The sequence below is a fragment of the Sinocyclocheilus grahami genome, unplaced genomic scaffold, assembly GCF_001515645.1.
Source record: "Sinocyclocheilus grahami isolate Dianchi unplaced genomic scaffold, SAMN03320097.WGS_v1.1 scaffold946.1, whole genome shotgun sequence".
Taxonomy (NCBI): Eukaryota; Metazoa; Chordata; class Actinopteri; order Cypriniformes; family Cyprinidae; genus Sinocyclocheilus; species Sinocyclocheilus grahami.
In genome coordinates, this window is record NW_015506125.1 from 389,472 (window position 1) to 394,456 (window position 4,985).

Sequence of the window (4,985 nt, forward strand, 5' to 3'; positions counted from 1 at the left end):
GCAGACAGGAGGATCTGGTGATTGACAGTGTCAAAAGCAGCAGAAAGATCCAGCAGAATAAGGACTGATGATTTGGAATCAGCTTTTGCAATCCGCAAGGCTTCTGTGACTGAGAGTAGCGCAGTCTCAGTTGAATGGCCACTCCTGAAACCTGACTGGTTAGGATCCAGTTTGTTGTTCTGTGAAAGAAACAATGATATCTGGTTGAAAACAACTCTTCCGAGGGTTTTCGCTATGAATGGAAGGCGAGAGACAGGTCTGTAGCTATCTGTAAGTGTTTAATGTAGGTTTTTTGAGCAGTGGGGTTATCCGAGCCTGCTTGAATGCAGTGGGCAAGGTGCCTGTGAGAAGAGATGTATTGATGATGTGTGTGAGTGTTGGTAAAAGTCAAAATTACAAATGCAAACAAAAATATAATGTAGAAATAGGCAGAAAACGAAATATTCCTTCTTAGCAGCAAGTAATAATTCCAACAGCAGATCTATAACCAAGTATTACGCAGGACACTCACGTGCAGCCGTCTGTCTCTTCTGTTGACTAATCGCTTGACCCAAGTTATGACAGTGACCAAGCCGTTTAAATACTCTACGGACGCAGTGGTGGCCTTCTAATTATCACAGCCAATAGTCTATAGCAAGGCAATTCCTCCAATCTAAACTACAGTTCGCACTTAAACGCAGGAAGGGAGCAATTAAATTACACGCGCTCCTTCTTAGCCGAGGGCAGCTATTATAATTACCAGAAAGTCCAATCAAAAATACAAACGCAAACAAAAATATAACGTAGAAATAGACAGAAAACGAAATATTCCTTCTTAGCAGCAAGTAATAATTCCAACAGCAGATCTATAACCAAGTATTACGCAGGACACTCACGTGCAGCCGTCTGTCTCTTCTGTTGACTAATCGCTTGACCCGCAGTAGATTTGAGTAAAACTCAAAATAAAGCCAAAAAGAACAATACTAACGTGAAGCTTCAAGCATAGCTCTGGAGTGATATGGATTGATTGATTTGTTGAGGTTTACAGTGATAAATATACTGAGATTTAGAAATATAGCCTTTCAGACTGACATGGCCTCACGCCTACAGCCTACACTTCCATCTGTCTTGGTAGAACAAAATTAAAGGAATTTATAGGGGAAACATAATACATAAAAGTAACAGATATACGTAAATGATGCAGTGCTGCAGTTTAATTGCTCTACATTTTAGAGACAGAAGCAGTCGTCTGTGTCTAAAAAGTCAGCAATAGCATGTGTAGCGTGAATTAAAAAAAATTTAAATAGTGTTTAGTGATGCTTTTAACAAAAGCAAACAAGCAAGCAATCAAAAAAAAACAAGTTCTGAACAAACATCGCCTGAATATAAATTGATTTACCCTTCAAATGTGCATTTTTCTTTCAAATTGCTTCTTATTTTGGCAGGCATTACTTTGAAGTTTTGTTGTGCCTGAGTGTACAGCTGGCAAATGGTTCATTAATGAGTTTACATTTGTCTGCACACCTTGTCAGGGAATATATCTGTGTGTAGGTGAGCTTCGCTCAGATTTGGCCGCTCAGACAATAACAGTATCAGAGTTGACACAGGCTGTTGGCGGGGGTAACTGTTTTGAGTCTTACCCAGAATCTCTCACAGGATTTAAGCATAACTGGATTAGCCCGAGGCTCTGCAGTCGACACATCCACTCTCTCACTTTTTAACATTTAATCAAGCTATCAAACATAATTCTATCTTCTCTCTGCAGGTCAATTCAGGGCCAAAGTCACCACAGATATGGCTTTCTTGTCTCCACCCCAATGCACATGCTGAAAAGGGATAGACTGAACAAAATGAACAAAAGCCCTGAATTTTTTTTTTCTGTTTATGGCCAGAGGTGCAGCCTCAAACAATATACTCTCATTGACCTAAAGCACTTATAGCCTGCGTTAGATCCTCCTCTTTTCTTGAGGAAGGATCATGCGAGCATCACCAGACATCTCACATCCATCCACAGCTTAAAATTCAAAGAACACAGCCAGTGCTGACCACAGAAGAAATGCTTTAAAAAAAGATCAATGTGCTTGCTAAAGTGCTGGACTATAAATAAGGTTTAGAGGGACTGTTTCTCCTCTTTGCATTCCAAACAGCAGTCAGAGAGTAATACCCGTGTCAGGGAGAGGAACCAAAGTGCTCTTTATTCGAACACCTTTTCCAGCTGCGCCAGAACTTTATCCACGCTGATTACATACACCCAGGAATAATGAGTCAGGTCAGGAAGCCTGTTGCTTCCGTTTGCTGATAACCACTTAATGTGGACTTTTGAAGCATATGGCTTTTAATCAAGACTCTCCAGCATGATAAATGCAGGGTTTGCATATGGCCGTACATTTTTAAAGCACTAAAAAATTAGCCCGAGGGCATAGAGTCCTGTTAGTGCGCCTGCTTGCATTCAAAATCGGTACGCAGCAACAAAGGCATTAAAGCTCAAGTGTATCGCTTTGTCTTATAAGACATTGTTCTTTTCAGCCATTGTCTAACTGGCAAGGTCAGACCAATGCTAGAAGAACCAGCTGCAAATATGATACATGGTGGACAAGGACTGATGAGCAAAATTAATAAAAATAAAGATGGTAATCATTATTTCAACCATGTAGTATTTAGTCTCTTAGGAAATGGTCTGCTCCTTATCGAGCCTGGGAATGATTTCAAATATTTTTTTAATGTTTTTTTTTATACTGCAAATGAATGAAATGTTAAATCAAAATTTGTAACAGCAAGTGCAAATTGGTTTCCCAGAATTCCTCTTGACACAGGGCCCTTGCATTTTGTGTCACTGCAGCATGTAACTCATCTAAGAGATCTTAGACTAAAAATGCTTCAGAATCATAGACACTTAATTTTGCCTTTGTTGGGCACACATAAACACACACTGCAGTTATTAGATATCAGCTTTTAAAAGTTTTTTTTAAATTTTATTTATTACAGAGTTCAAACCAGTCTATTCGAGTTTGATTTAGATCATTTGAGATTTGCACTTCTAACAATATCAATTCTCACTTTGAATCACACATATTAAAGTAAATAGCCTGATCTCTCCACACTTTTAGCATGACTGATGACTGGTTACATGAAGATGCATGATGTTTTGTTCTTTAGAAACCAGCTGATAGTGCTGCATTTCAGTATCTTATTCTACTCAAACACACGTTTTCTTGGTATTATCTGATCTGCAATGCATCATCCCACAGTGGTTGTGCATTACAGCTGCAATGTAGATACCAGTGGTGCAGACACTTTTACAATTTTGAGGTCCCATCTACAGGTCCCACCTACTCTGTGGACGAACCGCACTTAATTTTGCCTTTGTTGGGCACACATAAACACACACTGCAGTTATTAGATATCAGCTTTTAAAAGTTTTTTTAAATTTTATTTATTACAGAGTTCAAACCAGTCTATTCGAGTTTGATTTAGATCATTTGAGATTTGCACTTCTAACAATATCAATTCTCACTTTGAATCACACATATTAAAGTAAATAGCCTGATCTCTCCACACTTTTAGCATGACTGATGACTGGTTACATGAAGATGCATGATGTTTTGTTCTTTAGAAACCAGCTGATAGTGCTGCATTTCAGTATCTTATTCTACTCAAACACACGTTTTCTTGGTATTATCTGATCTGCAATGCATCATCCCACAGTGGTTGTGCATTACAGCTGCAATGTAGATACCAGTGGTGCAGACACTTTTACAATTTTGAGGTCCCATCTACAGGTCCCACCTACTCTGTGGACGAACCATATCCTGGTCACTTTAAACTGTTAATTTATTAATTTATGCATATTCAGATTTCACACACGAGAGGGCCAGTGACATTTATGCCCTGTCACATGTGTGCCTTTGGCAACATTTGATATTATGTTGCTGCTTGCACATTTCACAATACTAACAAATTGAAATGCCCAATGAGTGTTTAGTTTAATCCCAAATTGAACCATGAATCTGGTAATATTTTATTGTGTTGGTTGTTGTGCATAGTGTTAGCAGCGCAAAATGTTGTGGGTTCGATTCCCAGGGAACACACCTACTGGTAAAAAATGTATAGCCTGAATGCACTGTAAATCGCTTTGGATAAAAGCGTCTGCATAAATTATAATTAATTAATTAATTAATTAGGGCCCGAGCACCGATGGTGTGAGGACCCTATTGGAATTGCTCCGTTTCTTATTAGGGCCCAAGTCAGAAAGGCGCAGGGCCCTATTGATCCCCTAAGGATTATTATTTTTTTTATTTTTTTTCATTTTTTTTTCAACCTTCCGGGGGCCTTAACATATTCAAAAACTCTTGAAAATTTGCACATGCGTAGCCTGTTTTCAGTTATAGACATAGCGCCACCTGCTGGCAACAGGTAGTGACACGCTTAACACTATTATGGACTGCTAGGAACATATTAAAAATCGTCAGCAACTGTTTCATAGGCTGGCAATATGCTAGAAACATACTAAAAAATGCTAGCAACACTTAGCTAAGTGTTAAAGCATGCTATTAATGCAGTGAAACAAGAAGTTACTGTAACTCAGGCTTGCAAAGTCCAATCTGCCCCAAACTTCACACGTTTGATAGGTGTTATGTCCTGAACAAACACCCATGCCCAGATTCAGTTATACTCATAGCGCCACCTGCTGGCAACAGGTAGTGACACGCTTAACACTATTATGGACTGCTAGGAACATATTAAAAATCGTCAGCAACTGTTTCATAGGCTGGCAACATGCTAGAAACATACTTAAACATGATAGCAGCACTTAGCTAAGTGCTAAAGCATGCTATCAATGCAGTGAAAAAGGAAGGTACTGTAACTCAACCATGCAGTGTCCAATCTGCCCCAAATTTAACAGGTTTGATAGGTGTTATGTCCTGAACACATCTACATAACCATATTCAGTTATAGTCGTAGCGCCACCTGCTGGCAAGAGGAAGTGACATGCTTAACACTGTTAT

The 4,985-nt window shown here is 39.1% G+C and overlaps 1 long non-coding RNA gene across 1 annotated transcript in view; it reads left to right on the top strand.

The window, feature by feature from the left end:
• The first annotated feature begins 278 nt into the window (after positions 1-278).
• Positions 279-4,985, top strand: part of LOC107564554 (uncharacterized) — a 26,284-nt gene continuing 21,577 nt past the window's right edge. Inside the window, exon 1 of the long non-coding RNA XR_001606245.1 lies at positions 279-368. This is a non-coding gene — a long non-coding RNA (uncharacterized lncRNA). The remainder of the gene's footprint in view (positions 369-4,985) is intronic.